At 36.5% G+C, this 20,401-nt stretch overlaps 1 protein-coding gene across 1 annotated transcript in view; it reads right to left on the bottom strand.

The window, feature by feature from the left end:
- Nucleotides 1–20,401, bottom strand: part of ZNF804B (zinc finger protein 804B) — a 486,583-nt gene that overhangs the window by 159,611 nt on the left and 306,571 nt on the right. The window lies entirely within an intron of this gene.

Genomic DNA, 20,401 nt, shown 5'->3' with positions numbered 1-20,401 from the left:
TCTCCATGCCTGCCATCCTAATCTGCGAAAGGGGATACTAATAAGTACTAGTGTTTAACCTCACCAAATAATATGGGGGGTTAATAAATATAACTGTCTTAGCACAGTTCCTAGCATATACTAAGTACTCAAAAAGTATTAGCCATCACTTACATAAGAGTCTGGCACCTACTCTATTATTCTCTGCCTTGGAGACCTCAAGCCCAACTGGAAAGAAAAGATATGTTTCTGATCTCTTTCTGAGGAGATACTGTTACATTTGTTTTCTTGAATATAGCACTTTTATTTTCATTCCTTCCCTGTTTCCCAGATGATTTGTGGTAGTTTTTAATAAATGATAAATATGCAATAATATGCAATAACATTAAAATAAGGATAAAACTTTCAGCCTATTCAAAATGGATAAAACTTTTAGCCTATTCAAAATGAGTATGCTCAGAGCTTCTCCATCAACATCTTCAGCAATTATGACCAAGGGCTTACAGTGAACATTGGCAATTTGAAGAGCATGTACGATGGACTGGACACTGGACACTTTCTTTTCACTCAATAGAACATAGGCATCTTGTATCTAAGTAAAGTAGATAACTATACCAGCAATGTAACCAATGGAATTTTCTAAAATTGAGTATTAATTTTAACTTCAGACATAATGGAAACCATAAGGACCAAAGAAAATACGATGCTGGGTAGTTCTCATCTAACAAAGAAATAATACTTTGCTGAGTTACTTGAACTTCTTAAAGTTTTGAATATGTAGGAGAGTCTTTTTCTATAATGCTTCATGTATAAAGGAAGGAGTACTAAAGATTAAAAAAAATAGCCTTCAAAAGGTCATTTTTGAGACTACTGTCTTGAATACATGTGGGGATTAATATTCACATATTAATGAAACCAGGGGTTCTCCAACTTCAGCACATATAAGAAACAGCTAGAGATTAAATGCAGGTTCCTAGGTCCACCCCTGGAAGTAGCAGGGGTGCAGAGTGACCAAGAATCAGCTGTAAATGGGCACTACGATGAAGTTTGTCACAAGGAGGGCTCAGACTACACTCAGAAACATTCAGACAAACGTGGGCACAGCTGCTCTCGCTTGGCACCAACCACTTAAGAACCACAGATAAGACATGGTTATGAAGTTCTCATTTGAGCGCATCAGGCTCTCTTTGGAAGGCTCAGATCCCATGCCCATAGGCTTTCTTGTTAGTTTCAGAATGAAATGGGTACTGTTTAATGATGCACAAATGCAAAGACAACAATTTAGTTATTTAGAGTAGAAAATACAGATAATGAGAAAATACCTTTAATTACAAAATGCTAAGGTCCATTAGAAAAATATAAACAAAGTACACGAAGAGAGGGGGCATTACCGTATTCCACATGAGAGAAGGAATGGTCAATAAACATATGAAAAGATGTTTGACCTCATTATTAATAAAATAAATTCAGACTAAAATAAGGAAACATCACTTTTTATCTAACAGACTGGGAAAGGAGAAAAGATTTCTGTTAACGCTTTCATAATGACAAGAAGATGGGCAAAAGGGCATTTCTGTACACTTATGTTGGAGAGAAAATTGCTACATTTTCTTAAAGGAGATCTAGAAATATATTTAAAATTTTTTAAGTGCTATATTTTGAGAAGCTTAACATTTACACATCTAAGGGCTTGAACCTGAAAAAATAATCTAATGTACAAAAATATTAGCTTAGCAATGTACATCAAAGTACTTTTTATCCTAGGAAAAAAAATTAAAGATCTTAAATGCCCAACAATTGGAACTGGTTAAAAATTATAATATTCACACTGGGGCTTATACACAACTAATGAATCATCAAAAACTAATGATGTACTATATGTTGGCTAATTGAACACAATAATAAAAAATTTAAAAATTAAAAAAATTATAATATTCATTACAATGCAATACAATGAAAATACTAAATACTATGATGTGTAATTATGATGTCCACAAAAACACCCATGAAAATAATTAAGTGCCAAAAAGTTATGAAAGATCATGCATAGTATGACTCATTTTTCTAAAGAAAAAAATGATTGCATGTGGTAGAAAAAAATCCTGAGGCTTTTATATCACAGGAGTAACTACAAGTATTTTTAGATAAAGTAAAAATGGATTTTAGATGGCTCTTCTTTGATCTTTAACTTCTAATAGCCTGAATTTACCAACAGAAAATACAATTATATTTTTTTCCTTAAAATATGTTAATTATATTTAAAACATATGTGATTTGTTCACAAAAATATGTGATTTATATGAATCTCAAAGTATATTATTCAGTAGCATAACATTATGGCTTTTCTCTGGCACCAAAAAGAACTACATCTTAGTTGGGTTTACATTCCTTCTCTTAACTATTTCCTTAGATAGCTAGCTGTTGTAGAAATATCTGGGAGTTGAATAAAAATCAAAATTAAGTGCAAAGACACATTCTGACCTGTACTTTTAAAAGTACTATAGAACTTTCCCAAGAAGGAAACATTCTGATCATTGAGGCACTTTCAATATTTTTTATTCAGTACCTCAGAGATTTTCACTCAAAATAACTCTACCTTGAACAATACAATAACTGGAAAAAAAAAAAAAAACAACAACTGTTTTGGGAATTGCGCTCTTCCAATGTAAAAAGAAAAAGAGTCCAAAAAATAAACCCAAGACCAAAAAAAAGAAAAAAAACACTCAATTGTTTTACTCTCATAGTTTCTTGAAGAGCTCATCTCTGAATTTTTAGAAAGCTCCTGAAAATCAGTATCAATATTTACTTATCTCTTCTAGTGTTTTCCCAAAATGAATAATGTGTTGAAGTAAACATTTGCCTTGACACAATTTGTATTTGAGCCAGAGAATGTTTTGTCTTTGGTTAACTTATAAGCCGCTCTATTTTTCAGAATCCATCAGGTACAATTGAGACCTATGATCATTATCATTATTGAAGCTCTTTGTCTTTGTAGGCTGTTTTGCAATTTACAAAACATTTTCATACGCAATGCATTACTTTCATTTTTATTTTCTGACATCCTTGAGGTAGGTAGAGCAGGTAGCATTTTCTTCAGAGAAATGTGAGTGACAAAAGTAAAGCTATTTATGTAAGATCTATTTATCATGTCACTATCTCAGTATAGTAATGGTGCCTTAATGACCTAAAGGTCTTCATGTGGGATCACATAGTGTAACATTTACAGAAGAGACAGAAGATCTAGTAATCTTGGTAAGTAAAGAATCCATGATCTTCGAAACTTAGAAGGAAATGAACAGCTGGGCCTTTGTGTGTTCCAAAAACCACAGGGTCACCGAAAGGAAATCAAGCTTATTTTTTTAAGAAGTAAAAAAACCTTTAAATTCCAACAATGAGATATAAAATTTTGATGCTTCTTTTAATAATAACCGATGATATACTCTTGACTGGTGTTCTTGTTTTCAGACACGAGTAAGTTCCAAAAATTATTTACAAGACAAGCAGAGATTATTACTAAAATAGAAGTTCAGCAATCTGTGTTGGGATTGCTTTGTGTATTGACTAGAGATTGGTTTTAATCCAAAACTGGCATTACCTTCACTTTCCAGAAGCTTCAAGACTGTCTAATCCAATATTCCCCAAAGGATATTTTATGACCATGGAATCAACAAGAAGTTCCTCTTGAAAAGAGATGTAGAGTTGAATATTTTTAGAGAATCCAATAAAGGACACTACCCTTTCAGACACTCATAAGGGAAATTGGCATACTATAGACTACCATATAAAGAAGTTTATGCAATATGCACTGTCCCAAAGTTTTCAATTCTTTCTCATAAAATCTATTTTCTTAAATAATACCTATTAAAATTTCATGAAACCAGAATACCAATATGTTACTTGAGTCTTTTTAGCCAAGAAACAAACCAATTTTGAAATAATAATTGAAGAAAAATATGTGCTATAAAATACATTTTCTTCTCTCATAAGCATTGTATGATACTCATTTTAAATTATCTTAGATTATTGGAATTTCAGCATAGTGCTTTAAAATTACCAGTTGCAGGCACTTGGGAGCAAAGGAGACATGCACAAATACTGATTGTTGTCATTTATTGACTCTGCTCTATAGCAAATATATCAAGACCTAGAGGCATGCACTGTAGGAAAAATAGTATCATTACTCATCACTCATTACTCTAGAAATAACAAAAACTTAGTCTCTAAGCATTCAAAAAATTGTGTGCTCAATTTTTAAATCTTATTTCATAATTTAAAAAAATTAAACTACAACCTGTGGCCAGGTTTCTTCCCTCCTTAATGAAACACTTATGAATGTTTGGTAGTAACCAATATTGGTTAACTAAGACTATTAGGATCTTTTTTTTAATATGACTGAGAAAAAACAGAGATTTACTTTAGTAGAAATTGGTTTCTTTGAACTAAAGGATTAAGGGGAATGACAAAAATAAGAAGTTTAGAAGTCAATGAAAGTACAACTTATTTTGATAATTTCTATTTCTCTCTAAAATTGTGGTTCATTAGCTTGAGTGTATATACATATATCATACATATATATTCACATCAATATCTACATCTGTATGATGCAGTAGAGTATGTTCATATGGCCACTTCAGGAAATGGATTACTTCTGTTTACAATTATCTTATTAGTATACCACTAAGTTTTAAACATCTATTTAGCTCTTCTCCTTGGTGCTATTCACAGATGTGACAGCCAGCTCATCACTGGAATCAGGCCTGCTGTTAGACAGCCCCTAAGCTTAAGAGATTAAGGAGAAAGCCAAGTAGTTTCCCTGACATCTGTCATATTGACAGGCCAAAATTAAGTGCAGCTGGAAAGAACGAGGCAATCTTGTCTCTAGAGTTTTCTTCTTGAGAAGAGTGAAGGTCAATCATGATGCCAAATACTGATCATGGGAATAATAAAAAAAATATATAACATTACCCAACCAGGCCTGGAATTCCCTACAAATGTGGACAAAGGGAGGAAGGGTGTTTAGATGAAAGCAAGGCTTTCTGGGTTGAGACTGCTCTTCACAGTTTCTTCAAGGACCTTGAAGTTATCAAAAACCAGAAAACTCTACTTTAGAATTACCAACCAGATCCCTTTGTGCATTTGGTCCTAGGTAAAAACACAAATCTCTACTGACCTTCTATAGACCATGCTGTAAAATTATAATCACTGATTTTTGAGACAGGCTGATGGAGCTTCACTATTTTCTCTGCATCTAAACTTTAACAAATGGTTTATTCTCACTAAGGCTCAGTCTTCTCAGCTATAGATGAGGGATCACTGTCATTTCATAGGGTCGTTATACAGTTAAAGGTTATATATGTGAAGCGCTTAACACAATTACTGGTTTATAGTAAGTGCTTCATAGTAACTCATGTTACTGTATTACTGGCATTTAAGTCCACCTGTTGCCAAGGCAGAGCTCTAGGAAAACATCTCTCACTCCTGTTATTTTGCTATGTGCTTTCATCTGTGTTTCATCAGTATCCTTTTCCTCAATTCCCCCCAACCAAAGCTTCTTCCCTGTGTCCTTATCACCATGGCCTGCCTTTCAGTGCAGGACAGAGTTAATTTACAGCTAAACTGGGAAGGTGTTGCCTTATTTCTGGGGATGCTTGGATACCTGGCTTTGACTGTTTTAAGAGAAAAACAGTGGGACTTATGATGTGCTATTTAAGCCCAGAATTTCCTATGTGCTATTGAACTCCCAGAACCAATGTGCTTACTGATGCTTTTCACCCAGCATAACCTGTTAAAGAGCCTGGCTTGATTAGTGATAAGAGGAGCAAATGTACCCCGATGGTAACTTCTACCTTAGCTCTCCCCCACCCAAGGTCTGCTACACTTAGTGATGGCAAATTGTGGGTGCTAAATGAACATTAACTCTCATTATCAGCACAGTTATCTTTCATTTTTTTTGTGCCTTGTTCCTAACAAATAAATTTATCTTTTAAGGGCAGATAAAATGTCTTAGTCATCTTAGTATCCTCAGTTTCGAGCACAGTGCTTAACATAAAGCAAGCCCTTTAATCTACTTTTTACACTGAATAGAGCCATGAAGAGTTCCAGGTATCAATTTCTAAGAGATCATCAATCATCTGCAATTATCTAAGCATTAGAGAGGATCTTGGCATGCAGAATAATTTACTTGCTATAGTAATACATCTTCTTAAGTGCTCTACAGTCTTGAACATGTAACTGACATGCATACACTTCATTTTAATTGCCGGTCCTCTTGCCCCTACCCCTAACTTGCAACTAAGTTATTCAAAGTAATAGTAAAACTCTCTCCCTTCTTCCCTTCTTTCCCTCCTTTCTTCCACAAATGTTTACTTAGTGACTACTCACAAGCACTGAACTGAGTCCAGGGGGCTCAGAATTGAATACGATATTTCTAATATCTTCTAGGCGTTTAGATTCTCTTGGGCACAAGTGACAAGGAAATCTACCTTTCACACTACCATGAAAAGTAGTGTGAACACAGTATACAACGGATGCTATAGGAGCACAGAGGTGGGTCAGGGATGACTTTCTGTAGATGTTGGGGTGGCTAGAACCAGAGCAGATTTTGTGGAAGACAGATTGCAATGGAATGAAGAATGACTGAGAGACAAACAGGACCATGGAATACTATTCCAGGAAATTAGAATGTGACGAGAAATGTAATGGTTGAACTAAATACACGATGGTGCATGGAAGTTAATTCAGATAATTCCTAGTTCTACCCTAACACATAGAGACCCAGGCAAGTACTATTTGTTTTGCAAATAAGTTCATAGCAGTTTGGGATCATTAAAGTCTGTTCCTATGAGGTCATGTCTCTGTGGCACTATCTAGATCTGAATTCAAACAGTAATTTATAAAAAGACATCAATAGCATAATGACTACAAAAATAAAGAATGAGAAGTTGATTTACTTTAATTTGACCTTTGTATAACTCTTCGGGGTCTATGTATTAAAACTGTGGAAGTTTGTGGAAGACTAGGAACAGAACTTGTAATGTTATAATCCACTATGATGATAGACCAATATGTAGTTCTTTTTTTAATAAAAACACATTAATGTAATTTAAAAATAAAATATATTACTTTTTGTACTAAAACATTTATTTCTTCATCATATATATTTCTGTAAAATTTCAATAACAATTTTTAACTGCATTACTTTTCTGGCCATTTTCATCATTTGTTTCATTGCATGATTATTACTAAAAATAATTCTGTAATAGAGAGGAAAATGTTTAAAATGAGCTGTTGAGTCTGCTAGGTACACCATCCATACTGGAGTCATCTTCACAACTTACACAGAGTCTTGACAGAAGAGAAGCCTGACCAGGTAAAATTATAGGAAGAACTCATGTTATCCTTATATATGGATCTAAGCCCTACAGGAAACTAGAGACTTTCATGACTTCTAACCAAAAAAGCAAATTCTTGCTCTAACCACAAACTAGTCAGCTCTCAACTGGTTTGCCATAGTCGTAAGGAGCAGATCGCAGAGTGGTAAGACATAGAGTGCAGACTGTGAATTCACACCAGGCTTTGCCACCTCTTAGGCAAGTTCCTTAGCCTTTCTGGATCTCAGCTGCTGCCCTTTTAACATGGGGAAATAAGAGGCACGTTCCGTGATGTATAACTCACATAATATACGCACAATATCCTGAGATTAAGAATTCCTCATATCAGTGAGATCATATGATACATGTCTTTCTCTGATTGACTTATTTCGCTCAGCATAATACCCTCCAGTTCCATCCATGTCGTTGCAAATGGCAAGATTTCATTCCTTTTGATGGCTGCATAATATTCCATTGTATATATATACCACATCTTCTTTATCCATTCATCTGTCGATGGACATCTTGACTCTTATGTTAGTCACCATACATTACATCATTAGTTTTTGATGTAGTGTTCCATGATTCACTGTTTGCGTATAACACCCAGTGCTCCATTCAGTATGTGCCCTCTTTAATACCCATCACCAGGCTAACGCATCCCCCCACCCCTCTCCCCTCTGGAACCCTCAGTTTGTTTCTCAGAGTCCATTGTCGCTCATGGTTCATCTCCCCCTCCAACTCCCCCCCTTCATTTTTCCCTTCCTACTATCTTTTTTTTTTTTAACATATAATGTATTATTTGTTTCAGAGGTACAGGTCTGTGATTCAACAGTCTTATGCAATTCACAGCGCTCACCATAGCACATACCCTCCCCAATGTCTATCACCTAGCCACTCCATCCCTCCCACCCCCCACTATTGAATGGACCACTGGGTGTTATATGCAAACAATGAATCATGGAACACTACATCAAAAACTAATGATGTAATGTATGGTGATTAACATAACATAATAAGAAAAATATATATTCACAATATCTTAGACAGTAGGTGCCACATAAGTGGTGGCTCTATTCTTACTAGAAAAAGCAATGTGGATTCCCAAAACATCTGGCTCAACACATTGATCATTAATATACTCAAACATCTTCCTCTATTGAGAAAACTATTTTAAAATTATAACCTTTAATACCATTATTATTTTCCTTTGCAAAATATTGGAAGTGTTATCAAAAAATGTTATCTTTGGACACATCAACAAAATGGAAGTAAAAAAAAAAAAAGCCCTAAACTAAAATTCAACTCATTGAACTTAGGCAAGATTAAAGGTAGTTTAGAAGTTTGTTTTTTGTTTTTGTTTCTTAATTTGGGGGAAGAGTGGGGGGGGGTTGTTTTTTTTTTTAATTTTTGTTTTTAAAAGGCTAGAAAAAGGTGCATCTGAAACAGTATTATTTTAAAAAAGTAATTCTCTGTGATATCTCTCCTGTGCCTCATGAGGGCCATTAGCTGAATTTTACTGGTGTCTGTATACCTGTTCCCTCTCTTTTTTCAGTCCATTAGATGGGAAAAGATGCTAGCAGGTCAAAGGAACCCAGTTCATATGGGAATAAACTTTGCTGGCAATATTGAACATGTTAAGTAAGCGAACAAAAAATAGAGAAGATCAGAAACTTTTTTCAAATTATGTAATTTTAATTGGTTTTTATGCCTTAGTAGTTTCCCATGTTGGGATTATTAAATAAGGTGGGTCCTGAGGAAGTAACTGGGCATAGCCAGGTGCTATGTACGTTTCATGTTCCTTATTCTAACTTCTAACTCTCTTCTCTGGAATTCCCTAGATCAGATACATGCTTTTGACTTACAGAAGGGAATAGTAAATTTAGTACAGAGAAGACAAACTAAAGTGATGAGAGTTAGAGGTGAGAGTCCTTTGGGTAAGTAATTTTATGATTATTGATTTATTTTGATTATGAGGAAGAATGAGGAAAAGCAAACTGAGTTAATATTTCAATACCTCATACTTCATAGAAGTATTTTTTGCTAAAAAGGTGGTTCAGTAAAAAAAAAAAAAAAAAAAGCCTCCTGAATTTTATAAACTGACCAAACAGAAATAAACGAAATAACATGTTTACCTTGAAACTGAGGATCCTTCCCTACCCTAGCTTGGTATTTTAATCCACTTGGGAAACTTAGAAAAAAAAAATATATCAATACCTGTTTCAGACCTCTTGAAAGATCCTGATGTGATTTTTCTGGGGGTGGGGTCTAGGCCAAGCATCACAAATTTTCTTTTTCTTTTTCTTTTTTTTAAAGATTTTTTATTTATTTATTTGACAGGGAGAGACACAGCAAGAGAGGGAACACAAGCAGGGGGAGTGGGAGAGGGAGAAGCAGGCTTCGTGTTGAGCAGGGAGCCCGATGCGGGGCTCGATCCAGGACCCTGGGATCATGACCTGAACCGAAGGCGGACGCTTAACGACTGAGCTACCCAGGCGCCCCGGCATCATGAATTTTCCACGTCTCTAGATAATCCTGCTGTGCAGCCAGGATGGTGTACCACTGTGAGTGACACTAGAGACTGCAATGGCCACATGAGATCATGCGTGCCAAGAGCCTAGTCCACTGCCTGAAACAGGGAAGTACTCAAATGTTATATTCCTTTACTCTTTGATTGAAGTGAGTCTAAAGATGATGTCTTCATTGAGGCAGTAGCTTATAAAATTTAAGAAGAGTGTGTATGTTGGGGCACCTGGGTGGCTCAGTCATTAAGTGACTGCCTTCGGCTCAGGTCATGATCCCAGAGTCCTGGGATCCAGCCCCGCATCGGGCTCCCTGCTCGGCGGGAAGCCTGCTTCTCCCTCTCCCACTCCCCCTGCTTGTGTTCCCTCTCTTGTTTTTTCTGTCAAATACATAAATAAAATCTTTAAAAAAAAAAAAGTGTGTATGTTGAAAGAAATCTGACTTCGACCTAGACATGACTGGGAATGAACCATAGAATTCTCCACATTTGAACTTCCTTTTGTGTCAGATTTGTCATTGTCATCATCATCATCGTCACCATGACCACAGATCTCATCTAATCTCGGCGGACTCCTTCCTGCAACAAAACTCTAGAGTGATGAACTGCGGGGAAGGGGGTGGGGGGGGGGAGGTGGGGCTTGCACAAAAGCGTAACAAAGAAAAATGTTAATGAGGACTTGGGGTTTTATCGTGTTCTGCCCAAACAAGTTCAAGCCTGCTTACATTTTAGTTAACAGTGAAAATAAGCAAAAGATAATAAATAGCTTGTTCGTGCATTTTAAGATGGAACTTAATTTCATCGCATTAAAAGTGTGAGAACCGGAGGCACTTTAGGTAATGGCTTTTTTCCTTTCTTTTGAAAAACTCGTTACAGTGCACTGTAAAACTGAGGAGGTAACATTTTACTTTTATTTCATCAATGCTGGGCCCTATTTCATTATTTGCCAAATGACATTTTCCTGTAATTTTTGAGAGAAGATGGATTTTACAAAATGTGAAAATAATCAAAACTTTATTTCCTTTATACATAAGTTACATGACCTAAGAACTATGAGATTATTACAATAACGAAATGACTCTATTATTAAGGTAGCGCTGAATGGAGCTAGGAAAGACCTAGCTGGACCTGCCTCCTAGTTCTGACTTAGTACTCCAAGGAGAAGATATTTAATCGCTCTGAGCCTTAGCTATTTTAGCTATAAAGTGGGAATATGACACTTCATAAAATAATTGTAAGATTAAGAGTTTAGCATGTGGGGCGCCTGGGTGGCTCAGATGGTTAAGCGTCTGCCTTCGGCTCAGGTCATGATCCTGGAGTCCCGGGATCGAGTCCCGCATCGGGCTCCCTGCTTGGCGGGGAGTCTGCTTCTCCTCCCTCTGACCCTCCTCCCTCTCCTGCTCTCTGTCTCTCGTTCTCTCTCTCTCAAATAAATAAATAAAATAAAAAATAAATCTTTAAAAATAAAAAAAAAAAAGAGTTTAGCATGTGGTAGTACTTAAGAAAGTATGCCAAACTTCAAAAAAAATTTTTTTTTTTTTTTTGCTCTACATGTAAAAGAAAGTGCATCCAGTCCTTTCTGGTCTAAGATTGCACTTTGCTGCTCTCAAATGCAAAACTCTTTTTCCAGGCACAAAAGAATTTCTCCTATTGTACATCAAGCCTACAACACAATCAAAAGTCTGCTGACAAATGGTACATTTTCCATCACTTTTAAAGGTAGTTGAACAGAAGAAAAAATATTCATGAACAATCCTGAGAATATGTCACGAAACTCAAACTCCAAAAACTTTACTGGAATATCTTTTAAATTTTAAAGTATGATTTTATATTTATGTGCAAACTATGAAAGAAAGCATGATGATTACAACCTTTCAAAGCTTGTTTTTCAACAGTCACATGGTTTATGATTATGGGAATTTGAATACGAAATTTTCTCACTGCCAAAAATACCGTAAGTTTAATATACCTACAATTCAGTCAAGACAGCATCAACAATATGGCTGAAAAGCATCACAATTTGAACCTTTTCAGACTTCACCCCACTGAGCAAATTACTTGAACTTATCCAACTGGGTATCATACTGGGTAATGGCTGTATTTTGAGTCATGATTGGAGAAAGTCTTCTTTCTTCTTTCTTCTTTCTTACAGTACAATCTTAATTATTTTAAAAGGTAACCAGGGAGTTAATCAGTTACAGTAAATAGGCTATAAGAACACAGAATGTAGTTTTTAAAAAAGATAAACTTGGAAAACTCCCTATCTGGTTAATATTTTAGTTGAAAGAAACATAGGAGAGATTCGTTCTAGCATAACATAACCCAGTAGCTGTCATACATATTTTTCTCTGTAGATGATGCATGGGGCCTTTATTAGATTCTTATGGCTGCTATAACCTATCACTACAAAAGTGGTAGCTTAGAACAACAGAAACATACTCTGTCACACTTTGGGAGTTTAGAGGTCTGAAATCAGTATCATTGGGCCAAAATCAACTTGTCAACTGGAGCACTCTCCCTCTGGAGACTCTAGTAGAGAATCTGCCCCTTGCCTCTTCCAGCTTCTGAGGGCTACCATAATTCCTCAGTTTGTGACACCTTATTCCAATCTTCAGGGCCAGCATCTTTACACCTCTCTCACTCTCATCTTCGCATCATCTTCTCTCTGTGTAGTCCAATTTGACTCTTCCTCCCTCTTATAAAGACACGTGTGATTACATTTAGGGCCCATCATGATAACCTAGGATATAGCTCTGTCTCAATATCCTTAATTATACCTGCAAAGTCTATTATGGCAACGTTCACAAGTTCTAGGCATGAGGATCCGATATCTTTGGGGCCATTAATCAGCCTACTACTGTGCTCTAGTAGAATCCAGTCCATTTATAAGTCTACTCTTGTTGAGAGAGAGAGAGATCTCCCAAATATTACCTCATAATTTTGTCTTTACAAGGAGATATAAAGAACTATGCTAGTAAGTAAACTAGGAATGAAGACCATGGGTATGAGTTGCTTCCCTGAAAATGAAGTCACTGCACTATTAAGCAGTGTAACTGGTAAGGAGGCTTTATTACCTCTAGAACTGAAGCTTAACCAATGAACCCTTAAAATTAGTTTTAGGTACAATTTATTCCATTTTTCTTTAAAGTTATACAAAGTTATATGTTATAGGTAATTTTATTTTAATTACAGTGATTATGAAGACTCAAAATGCCCTGTTTGGGCTTTAAGGACCAAATATAGAAATGGAGACTCATTCTTCTGAGGACTTTTCTTGTGGAGCTGAAGATGCAAACACTCAGTTATAATGAAACTGCTTTGTTTTCCAGGTGAGTTTTAAATAAGGCAGAAACATAAGGTTGTTTTTTTTTTTTTTTAAGATTTTATTTATTTATCAGAGAGACAGAGGCAGGCAGAGGGAGAAGCAGGCCCCTTGTTGAGCAAGGAGCCCGATGTGGGACTCGATCCCAGGACCCTGGGATCATGACCTGAGCCGAAGGCAGACGCTCAACTGACTGAGCCACCCAGGCGCCCAGAAACATAAGGTTTTTAATAACCATGCCTGTCATAAATCATACACATATTAAATCCCAGACAGCACAAATACTTTATTTAGGAGTCTGGTCTTTCTAATTTCAATTTAAAAAATTCTTTTCATTGACTTTTTAATAATTGCCTAATTAATACTCACTAATAAGGATGACTGCAATTAGCCAAAAGCTTGATTGTCCATTAAGAAATTGACAAGGTTACAATAGGGAACACCCTGCCAAGCACTATTATTTCTTAAGGTCACAGTACAATTTTCTTAGAGTTCTATCATTATTTAAATATGCATAATTTCTTAATGTAATCAAATGCCTGTCTAACCAGAGAACTATGAAAAAGCTAAGGGAGAAAAATCACAAATATTCAAGTATATATTAATACCGTCGAATCTACTGGCCTTGGGACAGTGACAACACTATAGCAGCTTAGAAAAATAAAGAAACATGTTTCAGAAATTCTTCACCTATGATTTCCTAGGATAAAGAGCATAATCAAACAGTTGAAAAACTCTAAATAGAGAAAGAAAATTTGGCCATGATGAGAATATATCACTGTTGGTAGCTATTAACCGAAATGGAGGGGAAATTGTACCCACCCTCAAAAATGGAGATTTATTCTTTTAATCCATTTTAACTACACAGTTGTAGTTCTGCACAACACGGGCAGGGGTCAAATGGGAATAGAGGGGTTCAGGTTAAACAGAAATACTTCACTACTGTTTTTCCTGAGAATTTGAACAATGAATCTGTATTAATGGTAAGGATTTCTACAGCCTTACGATTTGTGCATGTCTGTCTTCATGTCACACTTCAATAAATAAGTTTACTAAAAACATCTCTATCAAAAAATTATAAGCATATAGTGCCTTCCAGATCATTTAACTTTTTCTTGCCATTATGTGCATTGAGTACTTAACAAATTTATAACAGTAGTTTAAAGCAATTTTATATTTGCAATGTAATTTATTTTCTCAAATAGCATAATATATTTTATGGATGTTTGACCTTAGGTAAGGCAGAATGATGCTATTTGGAAAGCCAAATTATGTGAAAAATATTTATGTCCATTCTGCCCATAAAGCAAATGTAAAGATAATGTTTTTGAGATAGTATGTTCACTAGTTGACTGGATCGTTCATCCACTCAACACATGGCATTAAAATTTCAGGAATAAAACACATTAAGGCTAGGACAAAAGGATCAATGCTTGTTTTGAGCTTCAAATTAATTTATTAATAAATTATCATTAAATGAGATTATTAAGGGTTGATATTAGGACTGAGACCAAACTACCTCTCATTTCTGGACCTAAGCCTGGGGAGGACGTATGGGATTTAAGCAGAGAAGGATTGTGCCCTACCTGCCATTGGTATATTTGGAGAGACAGTGCCCTCCACTCCTGTGATGGGGCCATCAGAGCTGGTGGGTTAGGGCAGAGAGAAGGCTTAAGATAGCGCTTGCACTTTCTCTCGGCCTGTGTCAAATAATGCATCAATTTACCACAAACCTCTAGGTAGAGACACAGAAGAGAGGATCTGAAACCTGGAAAAAGACCAGAGGTTGAGAGGAGCAGGCCTCAGATACAAGCTATGCCCAGAAGAGACCATTGTCCCAACTTCAGCAGCTTGGAACCTGCCTGAAGATGTGACTAAGTCATCAAGCAACCTCCAGGGCACTCTCAGAGGGGAGGATAGACTTCTTAAGGGAAGCAGGCCATAGATCTGACGACAGCCATTGAACACATATATTCACCACAGCACCCACGGAAGGAGGAGTGTAACAGGAAACTTTGCAAGAGGAAGACCGCATTAAAACTGAATTAAATTTGATCACTTCAAATTTCAAACCTATGATCTTTAAATCAGCACTTCAGCTCCAAGCTACCCACACTTACATTAATATGAATTAATAGAGGAATTCAGAGCAAAGTGAAAACGTGAAAGATAATCCTTTTTTCCCTTGTTTACATGCTTTAGAGTATACATTTTCACGGCCTTATGCATGTTTTTTAAAAGTTATCAATAAAAGCAATCTACAAAGCGAAGTTTGCACTCATATAGAAGCTCACTATGACTTCCCAAGAGATAGAGGGTTATGATATTTGTACAGGAATCAATTTTCAGGTGCTCAACTTCTATGTGTAATCTTTCTAAAATGCATCTCCCTGACCATACATCTGGGGTCAAGATGTCTTGCTCTTCTTTCCCACATTGCCTTGTCTCTCACTGTACAATTATAGGCATAATCTCACTATGTATTATCTTAACATGGCACATCTCCCTGGGGTGGGAAAACCTCCAGGACAACAGACAGTGGGCCAGCTCAAGACATCAGTCTCTTCAAATCTTCCCAACAATATAAGCTTGTGGTAGATGTTTTCTTTATCTTTCTGTTAGGAATAAAAAGTCTGGCATTAGAAATTAGATCTTTGGGTTCCTGTTTGGAATGTCCTGAATTCAAGCATACTGTTGAGTAGATGGCAGATGTTTCATTTAAAACCCTCTTTTATCCTAGAATCTTTTCAAAGAATGCTCTTAGTGTGAAGTTCATTTTCCCAGTCATCATTTTCTTTGCCCATAGTTGACTTTCCTACTCCTTTGTGCTCTGCTGTGCATTTTGAGAGAAGTAGGGCCCCCCGTAAGCCATATTTTCCAAATTTCTTAGCCAAATTCCTTTAATTAGAGGAACTCACAGGAAAAAGGAAGACAGGAAAATAGGAAAAAGAGTCTCTTGCCACCAGTCCCTAGAGACATGAGAAAGCTAAATAGTCAATGCTTTTTTCAATTCTGCTGCTTACAGCATGTACCCACATCCTTAGATGGAGCATCAGTGCTCAAGGTCTCTTGGAGGTCCCAGCATCTTCGTGGGGTTGCCTCTTCTCTGTGCATAGGCTCCAGGAAATCCCCCATGGTTCTGAGCACTGGTAACCTCAAACCCCACCATGCGTTCCTCAGCTGTGATAATTTGTCCCTCCCATTAAAATCTAAAATGTTTCTCTGTCCTCCTTTTTCAGGTCTTCTCATATCTACATAATATCCATTTTCTGCATTAATTCTCTATGACGGGATCCTGACTGATGGAGAGCAAAGAGAGCATCAATAAGACACGATAAAATCAGTGGCTCCAGATGCCATTCAAGGAACAAACTCATGTTCAGATGCCATGCCTTATCCACCCGTCCTTCTGAGAACTGGACTACTCAAGATTTGTAAAAAGCATGCTGGGAAATACAAATTTGTGATAATATCTGACATCACTGCATTGTCATTACTCTCAGTAAGGAGAAAAACTTGGTGAGTTGCCTCACTGACCCACGTCTCAATTTTACCAGCAGATTTTGCATAATTTCAGGGAGAAGGAGTTGCAAATTTCCACACTTTGCCTCCAATAAATCTTGCTAAGTTTTAAAGTAAAATATTGGAAATAAGTTAGGCGAATATTTTCTTGAATATTTATTCAGGATCAGAGGAGAAATATTTGTATTAATATTGTCAGATATTTATTAGATACTAAGAATTTATATTCATTTTTTTTTAAGCCAGGGCCCAAATATCAAGCTTGCTGTTATTTTTCAACCAGTTCTCTATTCATTTATTAATGGCTTGGGAGAAATTTTGTCCAGATTAGTTCTTTGAATTTTGTCCAGGTTAATTCTTGCATTTGTGCTTGGAATTACATTCCTTCCCATCACTCCGGGAAAACCTGTTTCTCACCTTCCACCTTTCTATTTGTTCTTTGCCCTCAATATATAAACATATTCCAATTTATCCCAGCTAAGTAATGATGATCATAATGATGATAATGACAATTATGCTAATGGTGTCAATTGTAAGGATAATGTCAGAACTCTCCCTAGCCCCCTATCATTTCTCTTTGATTATACTGCCCCTCTCCCAAGGTAAGCATTTTTTTTTTTTATGAGTTGTCTACATTCATGGCTCTATTAATTCATGTCCATGAATTATTGTTTTCCTTTGCACTTTTACTTTCCATGCTCTTTTATTACATTTGGCACTGCTGACAAGTTTCTTTCTTGAAATTCTTTTCTTTTATGGCTTCCAAAATAATTTTCTAATGCCTTGCAGTAGCTACCACAAGCAGGCTCCCTCCCTGCCACCTCATCCACCACTATGTCTCCCCCAAATGAACTTCTGCGCCTCCTACCTTCCAAAAGGTGGTCACTTTTCTACTTGTAGACCTGCAGTTTTTGTTGTCTCAGACCTCCGATTGACTTCTTGGTTGTTCAGAAAAACTTGGTAATTATGTAGGGGTGTTCAAGGGATGAGACAAACTCAGGATTCTCCCACTCCTCCACCATCTTAACTCCCAGCTCCTCTGCTGTTTAGTTTCTAATTTTTATTTCACCTCTGCCATTTACACTATGGTTCCTTCCTGGGCGACTTTTCCTATATCCACCTTACATTTTTATATTTTCTAACATCTTCTCATATCATATGTTCTCCCTAGGCAACATCATATATACCCATAGATTCAATGATATGTATGTTGAGGATTTCCAAATATTTATATTCTGCTTAGTTCCCTATATTCCAGATTCTTTTATTCAATTGTATGTTGGTTGTATTTATCTGGTTTCCATGTGGAAATTCAAATTCTAAGTATCCAGTATCTAATTTATCATTATCACTTCAAAATCTTATGCCCAACTGAGTGACAAGACTTCTCCAGTTGCCCATATCAGAGATCTAGAAGTAATCCCTAGTTCCTGTATCTTTACTCCCCACTTAAAATAAACATTGAAAAATGTATATAACTGTAACTAATAGTCCTAATGTTAATAACAATCAACAAAAATGTTAATATTGTCAGGATGTCAGTGCTTTCCAGCTTGATCTATCCAACATAATCCTAATCAAAATTAAAAACCTCTACTCTGAGAAAGTCAGTTTAACATATATATATATGTTAATATATATACACACACACACATATACACACACACACACAAGCTACAAACTGAGAAAATATTTGCAAAATACATATCTGTGGGAAGACTTCTATCCAAAGTATATAATTCTTAAAATTAAACAATACAAACAAACAGTGCAATTAAAAAGTGAGCAAAAGATCTGAACAAACACCTTCTCAAAGAGGTTATATAGATGGCAAATAAGCACATGAAGAGAGGCTCAACATCATACAGTATGAGGGATTTGCAAATGAAAACAATGAGACACCATATTTATTAGAACAGCTAAAATCCAGAACACTGATGATCCTAAAAGCTGGTGAGGATATGGGGCAACAAGAACTCTCACTTACCTCCAGTGGGAAGGCAAATTGGTACGGGCACTTTGGAAGGCAGCTGGTCATTTTTTACAAAGCTAAATCTATTCTTTTTTTTTTTTTTTTAAATCTATTCTTACCAAACAATCCAGCAATCATACTTCTTAGTGCTTACCAAAACCATTCAAAACATATGTTCACACAAAAACTGCACACAGATGTTTATAGCAGCCTTGTTTATAAGTGTCAAAATTTGGAAGCAACCAAGATGACCTTCAGTAGGTGACGAGATAACCTGTGGTATATCCAAACAATGGACTATCCTTCAACAGTAAAAGGAAAAGGACTCTCAGGCCATTAAAAGACATCAAGACAGTATGGTACTGGCACAAAAACAGACACATAGATCAATGGAACAGAATAGAGAGCCCAGAAATGGACCCTCAACTCTACGGTCAACTAATCTTTGACAAAGCAGGAAAGAATGTCCAATGGAAAAAAAGACAGTCTCTTCAACAAATGGTGTTGGGAATATTGGACAGCCACATGCAGAAGAATGAAACTGGACCATTTCCTTATACCACACACAAAAATAGACTCAAAATGGATAAAAGACCTAAATGTGAGACAGGAGTCCATCAAAATCCTAGAGAACACAGGCAGCAACCTCTTTGACCTCAGCCACAGCAACTTCTTCCTAGAAACATCACCAAAGGCAAGGGAAGCAAGGGCAAAAATGAACTATTGGGACTTCATCAGGATAAAAAGATTTTGCACAGCAAAAGAAACAGTCAACAACCCAAAAGACAACCAATAGAATGGGAGAAGATATTTGCAAATGACATATCCGATAAAGGGCTAGTATCCAAAATCTACAAAAAGCTTATCAAACTCAACACCCAAAGAACAAATGATCCAATCAAGAAATGGGCAGAAGACATGAACAGACATTTTTCCAAAGAAGACATCCAAATGGCCAACAGACACATGAAAAAGTGCTCAACATCGCTCAGCATCAAGGAAATCCAAATCAAAACCTCAATGAGATACCACCTCACACCAGTCAGAATGGCTGAAGTTAACAAGTCAGGAAACGACAGATGTTGGCGGGGATGCGGAGAAAGGGGAACCCTCCTACACTGTTGGTGAGAATGCAAGCTGGTGCAGCCACTCTGGAAAACAGCATGGAGGTTCCTCAAAAAGTTGAAAATAGAGTTACTGTACGACCCAGCATTTGCACTACTGGGTATTTACCCCAAAGATACAAATGTAGACATCCGAAGGGGTACATGCACCCCGATGTTTATAGCAGCAATATCCACAATAGCCAAACTATGGAAAGAGCCAAGATGTCCATCGACAGATGAATGGATAAAGAAGATGTGGCATATATACACAATGGAATATTATGCAGCCATCAAAAGGAATGAAATCTTGCCATTTGTAACAATGTGGATGGAACTGGAGGGTATTATGCTGAGTGAAATAAGTCAATCAGAGAAAGACATGTATCATATGATCTCACTGATATGAGGGATTCTTAATCTCAGGAAACAAACTGAGGGTTGCTGGAGTGGTGAGGGGTGGGAAGGATGGGGTGGCTGGGTGATAGACATTGGGGAGGGTATGTGCTATGGTGAGCACTGTGAATTGTGTGATACTGTTGAATCACAGACCTGTACCCCTGAGACAAATAATACATTATATGTTAAAAGAAGAGAGCAGGAAGGGAAAAA

Source organism: Neomonachus schauinslandi, chromosome 12, assembly GCF_002201575.2.
Source record: "Neomonachus schauinslandi chromosome 12, ASM220157v2, whole genome shotgun sequence".
Classification (NCBI taxonomy): Eukaryota; Metazoa; Chordata; class Mammalia; order Carnivora; family Phocidae; genus Neomonachus; species Neomonachus schauinslandi.
The sequence above is the reverse complement of the archived record's forward strand: the minus strand, read 5'-3'. Positions and strand labels throughout refer to the sequence as shown.